The following is a 12,605-nucleotide window of genomic DNA, read 5'->3' on the forward strand; positions in this document are numbered from 1 at the left end:
TTAGCTGTGGAGCTTTTAGGGTTGACCTAACCTTTCCTCTAATCTTCCCCGTTTCTCTGCCCCGCCCCAACTTCCTACACACACACACACACACACACACACACACACGTTTCGGATCCTACTATCTAACCTCCCTAATACAATCCTTTCTCCAGGTGTGTCAGTTGCAATGAGGCAGAAATGGCCTTGGGGCGGTTCTAGCTGTGTGTGTATGTGGGGTTGGGGGAGTTGCTTGATAAATTAGGGCAGGAAAAGACAATGGCTTAGGCCTCAAATAGGACCTCTGAAAGCAACCTGCTAGTTTTCACTGCTTAAGAAAGGGACCTGGTGACCACATTTGTGCCCTAGTCGCTGCTCTTTGCACCTTCCTGTCTTCTGCTGAGAGCCACCTAGATGACTTAGGGCCTGTTTTTGCATAGACATCTCGACTTTTCAAATCCTTCCTTGTGCCTCTATTCCCAGGGGCTCTGTATCAGCGGCCAGATACCATATGATAGCATAGGGAAAGCATCACACAGAGAGCAGATCGATTTGGGTTCCAGTACTAGGTCCATCATGTTCTTCCCCTGACACCTGTGGAAATTGCTCCATCTCTCTAGATCTCAGTTTCAGCATTCATTATTGGAAGGCAGTATAAAGGTCAGGGACATGGACTTTAGAGCCAGCTAGCTGGGGTTCAAATCTCAGCTGTGCCACCTACAAGAGGTGAACCTCTGTACCTCGGCTTGCCCCATCTGTAAAATGGCTATAATAATAGTACTACTTTATAGGATTATGTTCTGAGGATTAACTGGGTGAATGAATGTAAAGTGCTTGGCAGAAGGCCTGGTACACAGCAGACATTATGTGTTTCCTGTTATTATCCGTTTAGTTCAATTAATGTCTACTGAATATCTATTAGGTTTCAGGATAAGAGGCTTGCTTCTGCATACCAGCCTTTGAGAAATTAAAGACTGTCACCAGGTCCCAAACCTCTGGATTCATTTTTTTCTGTTATTATCTATTGAGTGACTAATTGTTCGCCAGGCACTGTTATAGCTGCTGAGGATTCAGTGGGGAAGAAGATGGACATGATTCATGCCACTGAATTTATCAGGCTAGTGGAGGAGACAGACATGAAACAGACAAAGAAATCACAAAAAATGTCTATACACTTGAATTTGTGATTACGTGCCCTAAAGGAAAAGGCCAGTATACTCAGTATAAAGCCTTGAGCATACAAGGTGCTCAAAAAATTCTTCTGAATATAATGAAAAGGGTTGCTAAGAAAATCAAATACAAACATGGTGTCAAGTGTTCTACAAGTGAAAGGAAATGCTGATTCCTTAGCCTTCTCCAGGGAGATTAGCAGAACTCTGTCTTCCTCTCTACTCTCCAACTCTGGTTTAGGCCTCTTGATTACACTGACTCTTCAGAGTTGAGCTTAGGGAACTTTTTTGGTATGTTGCAGGGGTGTGCTTTATTCTTCAATGTACCCTAGATGGCCACCTGATGTGTTACCCCTTTCTTTGCTTCTTGTTTCTTTTCTTTGCCCTAGCTAGCTGGGGTTCTTAAGCTGCTTCCTGGGGCTACTTGGCCACATACAGGGTGAGATGTATTGGAGCAGGTCTTCTCGAATTTGCAGGGGAGGAGGGTGAGAGGTAAGAGAGGCAGGCCTGGCTCTTTTAACAGAAAGCACAGATGTGAAGAGGGTTGGCGTATCCAGCATAGACAAGATCCACAATTTGAGAGCTCCACGTCCCCTTACAGATCATGTTGGTAAATGGAAGAGGCCTAGAAAGGACTCAAGGTCATACAGCGTGCCAGAGGCAGGGCAAGGTCAGAATGATTTTCATTTCTGTTTTCCTAATGTCTGGCTCAGGGCCTGGTACAGAGTAGGGACTCAAGTAAATGTTTGTAGAACAAATGAGGGAGGTCTGGTGTCCTAGTTCCTCAAGCAAGATGGACTTGCAGGGCTGGGCCAAGAGCTTGATTGGCCACCCCTTTCTCCCCCACAAAGAGAGCATGCTGTCTGAGGTGCAGCTCTGTTGAGCCAAGTGGACAAGTGTAAATACCAGGGAATGGAGACAGAGCAGGAAGAAGAGAAGTAGGCCAGCAGACAAACCCTGAACATCCAGCACTCATGATTTCCCAATTACAATTAAACCAATCAAGAAGCAAAAGCTTCAGCTGCTTCACAGTAAGCAGTGCCAAAAGAAAGGTAGCCAAAAAGTGTAAAAGGTCTGCCAATTTCATTTCCAAACATTTAAGGCTGACATAATTCTAACCCTTAAGAAACTCACAGTGTAGCATGTGAGGTAGATGTAATCCTAGACACCTGTGTAGGGTATTGGGGTGCGCAGGAGGGAAGCACCCACTAGCCTGAGATCAGGGAAGGCTTTATGGAAGATGAAATGCTGCAGTGAAGAGAAAGTGGCTCGGCACAACAGCCATAGAGGGCAGTCCAGGAAAGACTGCGATTAGTTCACCAAACTAGAAGGAATAGGGGGTCTGGGATGAGCCGGAAAGCTAAGAGCTTCTAAGGAGCAACAGAAAAACGAAGAAAGGAGAAGAATGGAAGTAAAAGAAGATCAAGGTAACCCGGGAGCTCAGAAGGAGTGGTCAAAGTGAGGGTGACCCTGAAAAAGAAGCAGTCCCAGAATTATTTTTCCTGGCTTCATAGGTTCACCCTCAGCCTTCAGAATGACTCATTTTCAGAAAGCTTTGGATAGCTGAAGTTTTGCAACATTGTGTTTTCTTCAGATCATCCCTCTTCCACCATACTCTTATTTGGTTAGGTGTTGCAACTACAGCTCAATTAAAAGCATTTGTAGAGAGAATAGCAAGATGGCGCAGTAGGTAAATGCGGTGTTTACCTTCTCTCACAACCACATCAAAATTACAATTAATCTACAAAACAACCATTATTGAGAATCGCCTAAAATCAAGCTGAACTGAAGCCCTACAACTAAGGACTTGCAGAAGCAGCCACGTCCAGACTGGTAGGAAGGGTAGAGATGCGGAACAGGCTGGTCCCACACCCGCATGTGACCATTAAATATCAGAAGTGGTATTTCAGCTGTGGGGGTCCCCCCATCCCCTAAAGGAGTGAGAGATCCCAGCCTCACTCTAGCCCAGGGCTCCAGCGCTGGGGAGAGAAGTCCCCATAATTTCTGGTTGTGAAAACCAGCGGAGATTGTGACTGAGCGAGACTGAGTGCGGCTACACTCACAGGGGCACCTCTTAAAGGGACTGTGCGCGGACTTACCCACCAATGGAATCACTCACTCTGAGCTCCAGTGCTGGGGCAGCAGCTGGAAAGGCAGCAGGGACAAATGGGGGGGGAATTGAGTTGTCTGGCTTGGGATTGGGGCTGGAGAGGTGGCTTTCTCCTGGACGGGGAAGCTGGTGGAGGCCACTGTTTCTTTGTTGAGCCCTCTCCCTTCCCGGCATGCAAACACAGGTGGCTGCCATTTCTGGGTCTCCGCTGTTCATTTGCCCCACCCTGGACATTTGAGACCTGGCCCCGCCCAACTTTCAGGCACACCCAGGCTGCTTCCAGTGGCTTTTTCATGCAGACCGCCTGCCTTGGCTCAAGCTGCAGACTTTCCTAGACTCTCAAAGGTTCACGGAACCCAGACAAGCAGCATCTGGCTTGAGTGTGTCCTGTACCTCTGGCTGAGCAGCCCTAAGCCAGCACTAGTGGCAGCCCACCTTGGTTTGTGGCTTGGCCTCACAAGGAGCTTCCAAGCACAGCACTGGCAGCAGCCATCTGTGGATTTCTTTGTGCCTCCTGACAGGTAGCCGTGGGTGGGCACGGTCTGTGGCTGAACTTGACCTATAGCAGATCCGCTCCAAGGTGGTCCTGGGGCTGGTGCCCACGGTGGCCAGCTTCAAAACGAGCTGGAGCATCACCCAGCTGCCTCCAAGTACAACACACTCCAGGTGGGGGGAGGTTTGGGCAGGCACCAGAGTCCTGCTGAGGCAGATCCTGCTCTGTAGGGTCAGCCCCTGCACCACAACTCCACTGTAATCAAGGCCAGTCCTCACAATCAGTGAGCCCAAGGGTCAGTCCCTCCTATTGACGTGCAGTTATCAACCAAGGTTCAACTATAAGAGGAGGGCACACACAATCCATACATAGGACACACCTGGACTGTGTGGCTTAGGTGACCAGAAAGACTGTGCCATTGAAGCCCACAGCACACCTACTACATAAGACCACTCTACTAAGACTGGAAGGCATGGCAGCTCTACCTAATACATAGAAACAAACACAGGGAGGGAGCCAACATGGGGAGACAAAGAAACTTGTCTCAAATAAAATAACAGAACAAAGCTCCAGAAAAAGAACTAAATAAAATGGAGACAAGCAATCTATCAGATGCAGAGTTCTAAACACTGGTCATAAGGATGTTCACCGATCTCAGGGAGAACTCAGCAGAGAGATGGGAAACATAAAAATGGAGATAGAAAATATAAAAAAGAACCAGTCAGAAATAAAGAATACAATAATGGAAATGAAGAATATATTACAGGGAATCAACAGTAGACTAGATGAAGCAGAGGATCCAACCAATGATGTACAAAATAAGGTAGCAGAAAATACCCAACGAGAACAGCCAAAAGAAAAAAGAATCTAAAAAACTGAGGAGAGTTTAAGGGGTGTCTGGGATAACATCAAGTGCACCAACATTTGCATTATAGGGATACCAGAAGGAGAAGAGAGAGAGCAAGGAATTGAAAACCTATTTGAAGGCATAAGGACAGAAAACTTCCCTAACCTGGCAAAGGAAATAAATATACAAGCTCAGAAAGTGCAGAGAGTCTGAAACAAGATGAACCCAAAGAAGCCAACACCAAGACACATCAATTAAAATGCCAAAGGTTAAAGACAAAGAGAATCTTAAGAGCAGCAAGAGAAAAGCAATTAGTTACCTACCAGGGAGCCCCCATAAGACTGTCAGCTGATTTCTCAACAGGAACTTTGCAGGCCAGAAGGGAGTGGCAGGAAATATTCCAAGTGAAGAAAAGCAAGGGCATACAACCAAGATTACTCTACCCAGTGAGTCTGTCATTTAGAATTTTTTTTTTGAAGGACAGATAAGGAACTTCCCAGACAAGAAAAAGCTGAAGGAGTTCATCACCACCAAACCAGTATTACAAGGACTCTTAGAGGGACTTCTTTAATATGGGAGGGTGGTTAGGGATGGGTGAAAGGGGAAGGGATTAAGAAGTACAAATTGGTTGTTACACTGTAGTCATGGGGATGTAGGGTATAGCATAAGGAATATAGTCAGTAATATTGTAATAACTAGGTATGGTCCAGATAGGTACTAGATCTATCAGGGTGATAGATGGGAATGGGGTTGGGGGCAGGGTGAAAATGGTGAAGGCATTAAGAAATATAAATTGGTAGTTATACAGTAGTCATGGGCATGTAAAGTATAGGGAATATAATCAATAATATGGTAATAACTATGTACACTGCCAGGTGGTACTAGTCACGGGGATCACTGCATAAATTATATAAATGTCTAACCACTATGCTGTATACTTGAAATAATATGAAATAGTATTGAATGTCAACTCTAATTGAAAATTTAAAAAAGGGGGGAAAGATCAATAATATTGTGATAGTGTGTGGTACAGTGTCAGATGGTTGCTGGACTTATGATGGTGATCATGTCTTTAGCATAGAGAATAAAATCAATAATGTGGTAATAACACTGTATAGAGCTAGGTAGGTACTGTTGAATAACTATGGTGTACACCTGAAACTAATATAGTATTGTATGTTAGCTGTATTTTAATAAAAAAAACTTAAAATAAAAAAAGTCATTTGTAGATAATGTATTTAATGCCAGAAACCAGGCTAAAGTACGATAAAAGGTACATACATAGTTCCTTTATTCACCAAATTTTTATTGAGGTCCTACTATAAGGCTGGTATTGTTCTAGGTTGACAATTGTATGTGTTGTGGGTCAGGGGACAGGTAGACAGTGAAGGAAGTGCGTACACCATCAACACAAGGATTGGGGCCATCATAGAATTCCAAAGAAGAGCGAGGGGGGAGTCTAGTAGCTGTGTGACTTTGGACAAGAGAGTTTCCCTCTCTGAGTCTCAGTTTCCTCATGGGGAAAAAGGGACTAATTATATTTAGTTGATGTGAGGATTAGTGGTGCTGTTTGAAAAGCTCCTTGAGCAGTGTTTGACACTTGTATTGAGCTGTGGGGAGGTGGTGTTTGCAATGGGCTCCAACAGGCAGAGAAATAGGGAGCATGATCTTTCCTATAGTGGCCCAGTGGACACAAAAGTTTAAAGGTTTGCTTTGGCACAGGGACTAGTTTAGTTTGACGGGAACCTCAGTTTCGTGAAGGGAGTAGGAAAGAAGGCTGGAAATTGGTACATGGGGAGGTTTTTCTTACAAATTTCTTTATGTCTGGAGGTCAGCAGGTCTAGAATCAAGTGAAAGCAGACACGGGTTTGGTGGTTGGAGGAGGCGACTGTGGAGGTGGAGGGTAGGGAACAACTGGATGGGTGTTTCAAAGTCTCCTAGAAGTCACGGGGAGGCTAGGGTGACCAACCATTTCTGTTCACCAGGGAGTGGTTGCACAGCACATGGGACTGTCAATGCTGTAACCAGGATGGTCTTGGGCAGGCCAGGACAGCTGGTCCCCTAGTTCAGGCCCTTGGCACTGTCTCCTGGACATCAGTAGGATGTTCTCTGCTAGTCTCCCTTCCTTTAGTCTCCATGCTATTAGAGGATCACGGTGACATACAGCTCTTAGTATCTGCCCTGTTTCAAACCCTCCAAAGTCTCCCATTGCCTCTGGGATCCAGTTCGGACCTCAGAGCCTGGCAGCCACAGCTGTGTCCACACTGGTTTCTGCCTTCCTTGAAAATCTCATTTCCCAACACTTTCACCCCACGCCAGATACAGCCTCCTTCCCCAGATGGGAAGTGCCCTTTTCAATTCTGGGCCTGCTGCCCATAGTGGTCTCTTACCAGCCTGAACAACGCATACCCAGGCTTCAAGGTGCAGTGAAAATGTCATTCCCTGAGACTCTCTACCCTGCTTTCTCCTCTGGGAGACCCCAAATCAGGGAGTTAGTTTGGGAGTGTGGACCCCACCTCATACCCAGCTTCCACGCCAATGCTTGCTAAGTTTTTGGTATATATATTTTGAACAGTCAGAATATTCACAATTCAAAATTCAAAAGGGATGATAGCGAATTCAGTGAAAAGTCTCCGTCCCACTCCAGGCCTCTTCCAACCCAACACCCCTCCCCGCCAGGGATATTTTATGCACATACAAGGAAATGATGTAATTTATTTTGTTAAATGAATAAAGGAACAAACAGTAAAAACCTGGAAATAATCCACATGTTCAAAATCTGGGGCTGGCTAAGTAAGCTATTATATAGCAACATTATAAACTAATGTGCAGTCATTAAAAGTCATTAAAATTATTGTAAGGCAGACTCTGTAGTATATGATATGTTAAAAGCAGAATATAAAGCACATTCCTACACTGAATGCACTTTGTAAACATGTGGCCTCTTCAGTGTTAAGATGAAAAGGTCTGAGAGAAATGATTGGCACTTTAAGGTGAAGGGATTCTGGATTTTGTTTTCTATCAAGCTGTTTGAACATGAAAAGAAGAGGCTGGATCCTGATGAATATGCCTGATGAAGAAGTGTGATGCATGATGGCACTCATTCATTCCGTAATTCATTCCACAAACATTGAATGCTCGCTTTGTCAGGAGGAAACAGCCAGAGACAATGCAGAGCTTCTGAGGACGAGGCACTAAGTAGGCGATGTGGACCTAAGAAGCTGTGATGGAGCGTGAGGGGTGGGGAATGTGATGAACTCATTTCAGGACCATTGAATTTGAGTTATGTTTGTTCATGAAGAGGAGCCATAGGATATAGATGCGGGGGTGCAGCAGTAAGGTCAGAGCTGTCACTGGCAACAGCACACATGTGGTCAGGAGGCCGGGGTGGGGTTGACCTCCCCCAGGGAGAAGGTGGAGAAGACAGCTTACCTCCAGCTGGTGAGAAGTCTGTCTGCAGATCTCTCAGTGTGTCTGAGTCAGGGCCAAAGGCACCAGGATAGCAGAGGTGGTATCTGTCGGTTAGCAGTGAAGGGTCTTAGAGTTCAGGCTGAAACCTTCCTCCCAGCCCCGGCCTCCAGCCTCATACACGGATGGGCTGGGTCTGGTCTTAGTTGTCTGGGCGGGCCTGGTGGACCAAGGTGGGCTTAGAAAATATGTAGGAGCATCTAAGTGAGAGGCTGTAGTAGAGGGTTTAACAGATTTACTTGTACAAAGACCAGCTGGGCCTGGAAGGGCAGAGCAGGTGAGAATAGAATGTGGGGCTTTTCCCCCAGTCAGCAAGTCTCAGCTGAGCCCCTGAAGGGCCTGGCAGGCAAAGGCAATGGAATTGTTGCTCCAAACTTCGAGAATGGGGAGAGGGTGTCCCTAGAGCAGCGTGCCACCAGGCTGTATTGCCCATCTTCCTGTGTCCCCTGTACTCTGCTTCCCAGGCAGGCAGTGTGGAGGACTGGAAGGACGTTGCCTCTGGAGTCAGGCCACCCAGAATCCGGGCCCAGCTCTACCACTGACGGCTGAGTGATGTTTGGGAAATCACTTCTCTGAACCTCAATTTCCTCATTTACAAACTGAGGCTATAACACCATCTGCTTTGGGCTGTCGTGAGGATTAGAAATAATGTAAAGCTACTAGTATATGAGGTCTGACAATTAAGTTCGCGAACTCACCCTGGAAAAAGTGCTACCTCATTGCTGAATATCAGTACAGTCACCTTCGAAGTGCTCCCCTTGGGAAGCTATACACCAATGCCAACACCTGGTCCACCCTTCGATGCAATTTTGGAACTCTTTCTCTGGAATGGCCATCAGACCTGTCGTCGTATTACCCTTGATGTCCTGAATGTCATCAAAATGACTTCCTTTCAATATTTCCTTTATCTTTGTGTAAAGAAAGAAGTCACTGGGGGCCAGATCAGGTGAGTAGGGAGGGTGTTCCAATACAGTATTTGTTTACTGGCTCAAAACTCCCTCACAGACAATGCAGTGTGAGCTGGTGCATTGTTGTGATTCAAGAGCCATGAATTGTCGGCGAAAAGTTCAGGTCGTCTAACTTTTTCATGCAGCCTTTTCAACATTTCCAAATAGTAAACTTGGTTCACTGTTTGTCCAGTTGGTACAAATTCATAAGGAATAATCCCTCTGATACCAAAAAAGGTTAGCAACAGCGTTGCAACCAGTTGTCGAACTTAATTGTCAGAGCTCGTATAGTAGGTGGTCAGTATATGGCTGGCCTAGATCATTGGTGAGGGATTTGTTGCCAGCTGGGACAAGAAACTGAAACTGAAGACTTTGCTACATGCGTTTGTCAAAAGGTGGCCTCGTGGACAGGTATGTAAAAACCGGCTCTCAGTTCCCAGAGCAGATAGCAATTCTCTCCTTTGTTGGTCATCTCAGCATGCAAAGAAAAGCATTTCACAAACCTTTTCGCTGCTGGTGATACACAGAAGATAGATTGAGAGACCATCGGAGGGGCAGGATGGAAATAAAGTTGTGAAACCCCCGAATAAGAAAAAATATATCCTGTACCCTGTGCCCCTGGCTTCCTAACAGCCTGCCGCTCTTCCTCCTCCCCCGTGGGCCCTGTTTGGAACCCTACAAAGGGCTCCCACAGATACCATTTCATTGGCTCCTCAGTCTGGCCTGTGAGTAAGCAGGGCATGTGTTGCCTGCACTGGGGAGGAGCTGGGATTCGAAGCCATGTGTTCTTGTTACTGAGCACGAGTGAACAGGGTGAGGTGAAGCTGTGCCTTGGATGAATGGGTTGAAAGCAACCTGTGAGGAAATGATGTGCGGGCGTTGGAGAGATTTCTGGCAAGAACACAGTGGTAACAACAGCACTTTGCTGTAGGGTGTCCGACAGACATGGGTGGCAATGCATCTCTTGTGCTGTTGAGTGGACTGGAGCCCAGGGGAAGCAGAGGACGACTTTGGGGTTCACATGACACAGAGAGGTGGATTGACTTCAATTGTTTCTCCCTTTTCAAGTTTTTTTTTTTTTAAATAAACTGTGCATCTATGATTTATTTAATGCTTTGTAGGGACGGAGTCCCAGAGAGCAGTTTCCAGGCTGTTGGCCTCATGTGGAAAGGTGCTGGCTCGGGCAGTAGATGGCCGTCAGCTGTTACCGGTTAGCCATTAGCCACTGATGTAACTGCCGTGGCTACGCTAGCAAGCGCGGATTGCAGTTAGCAAGTGGGGTTGGTTGGCAGAGAAGCGGATGGCGGATTGCGGATCTTGTGGCTCCTGCTTCCTGTGTCTCCAACCCAGCTGCCAGTGAGAATATAGCGGTATGACTCCCCTACCTATGGCTTGTGGGTGTTCCTTTTTGGCCTCACCCTGTCCTGCATTCTTGTGCGGGGAGCAGGACCAGAGACCCTGCATGACATGCTTCAAGTTGTTTTAAATGACAGAAGAGATGCAGGTGACCTGGGCGGCCCAGGGTCACCCAGCTAGGGACTGGCAGTCTCGAGAATTGACTCTAAAGGCTCTTCACTCCACTTCTTGGGCTTGAAATGAGCACAGTCCCCATACCCTGTGTTTCTCACAGGGGTGTTGACAGGGAGAAGAGTAGAAGGACAAATGAATGCATAATGCCGTGTTTCCCCGAAAATAAGACCGGGTCTTATATTAATTTTTGCTCCAAAAGACGCATTAAGGTTTATGTTCAGGGGATGTCACCCTGAAAAATCCTGCTAGGGCTTCTTTTCTGGTTAGGTCTTATTTTCGGGAAAACGCGGTAGTATTAAAAGAAATAGTGCTCAGTGCCCACATTTTCCAAATCGAATTGGCCCGCAGGTGAGAGCTATCGGGGGCAAACGTTTTGGCTCCACTGATGCCTGCCAGGTCTGCTGATTAGCTGTGTGACTGAAGTCAGAGCCAGTTTCTGTCTCTGTAAAATTAAGGCATCATTTCGTGCCTTGCAGGTTGCAAGAATGAAATAAGCAGCACATGTGAAAGCATTTTGTAAACTGTAAAGCAGTCTTATTATCTGTTGAAAGCTTTGAGTCCTCACTTCCCGGCGTCGACCAAACCCAACTCACTCTAGGACCCAGAAAGGCTGAGTTCTGGTGGGAATAGAGAAGGTGGTTCTTTTTTGGTCTCTCAGGCAGTCAGGCAAAACGAACTGGGGAGGGAAACAGGAAGATGGGCTTGTTCACTGCCACTGTCTTCTTATTCTGAGCCGAGAGGGAAATGGTAGGGGGAGCTGGCATAACCTTTTCTTTGGTGAGTCAGCTAAGAAGGAATTTCTAGAGCTCCAGTGATGTATAAGTGGTGGTTTGGGTTTGGATTTTTAAAGCTGCTGCTTCTTTTAAAGCAGCTTTAAGACATAACTCAAAGCACAAGCAATTGGGAAGCATGTGGAAAATGATAGCATAGCTTCTTACTAGTGTAAACTTGAGAAAAGCACTCAGCTTCTCTGGGCCTGTTTTCTCATCTATAAAATGGGGCTGATGCTACCTCTTTTGAGGGTCATTGAGTATTAACAGTATGTGAAAGGGCTGGGTCCAGGGCCCTGTCCATTTCCTTTCCCTTCCTACGGACAGACTGCAGTCATTGAGCTCAAGAACAGAAAGCACTTATTATTGTTGTTTGATTCTATTATCATGACTGTCATTATTCATTTCATTCTCACAACCCTAGAAGATAGCTCATCTACAGACATCCAGGAAACGGGAGCAGTTCAGAGAAATTTTATTGGAACCCACCTTGTCTAGTTTGCTTCTTAGGTATCAGAATATGTGTGTAGGCTTAATCAAGCTGGATCGTCTTGAAGTTCCATCTTTACATAGACTCAGACCAAGGGGGCAGCCCCAACCTGGCCCACTTTGAGAATGAACTCAGGGTGGAGCTTCCAGGGCAGGAAAGAAGCCATTGTCAGAGGCAGCCCGGCAGTCACTGAAAGAGCTAAAAAACGACTGTTTGCTTCCCCAATTCTCTGGGCATTTAATCTGTACTCTACCAGTTTCACAAGCTCATCTGAGGGGGAGATGAGTCCTTTATTAAGCAGTATGGAAATGTACTGTTGGTAGTTCCTTCTGGCATCTCCCACTAAACACAACCTCCTATTCATCAACCGACAGCCACTTATCACCCTATAAACAAGAGGGGACAGGGAGTCTCCTTTTCAATCCCCTCTGCTAGGCTAGACTGCAGAAGCCAGAATAGGAAGGCTGAGTCATCTTCCTCTCGAAAGAAAATCTAAGTGTACCAAAGGCACATAGAACAAAAGTATGTTCTCTATACAGATCATTTGTTTCAACACATGGCTGCTTTTTTAGGGTATCAACCCAAGAGCTGAGGATATCTTCTATCCGCTGCACACAGTAATTCCCTTTCAGTGTCATCTGTGCCATCTCGTCCTCCGCACCTGGTCATCGCATGACTGCAGGCACCCCACTAACCGGCAAAATGGCCACCGTGGCACATTTACCACTTCACACTAAGCCACATATTGCACAGCACAGGCAAGGAGGGCCCGCTTAAGAGGCCTGCTTCACCCTAGGTTATG

This window comes from Rhinolophus ferrumequinum, chromosome X (genome assembly GCF_004115265.2).
Source record: "Rhinolophus ferrumequinum isolate MPI-CBG mRhiFer1 chromosome X, mRhiFer1_v1.p, whole genome shotgun sequence".
Classification (NCBI taxonomy): Eukaryota; Metazoa; Chordata; class Mammalia; order Chiroptera; family Rhinolophidae; genus Rhinolophus; species Rhinolophus ferrumequinum.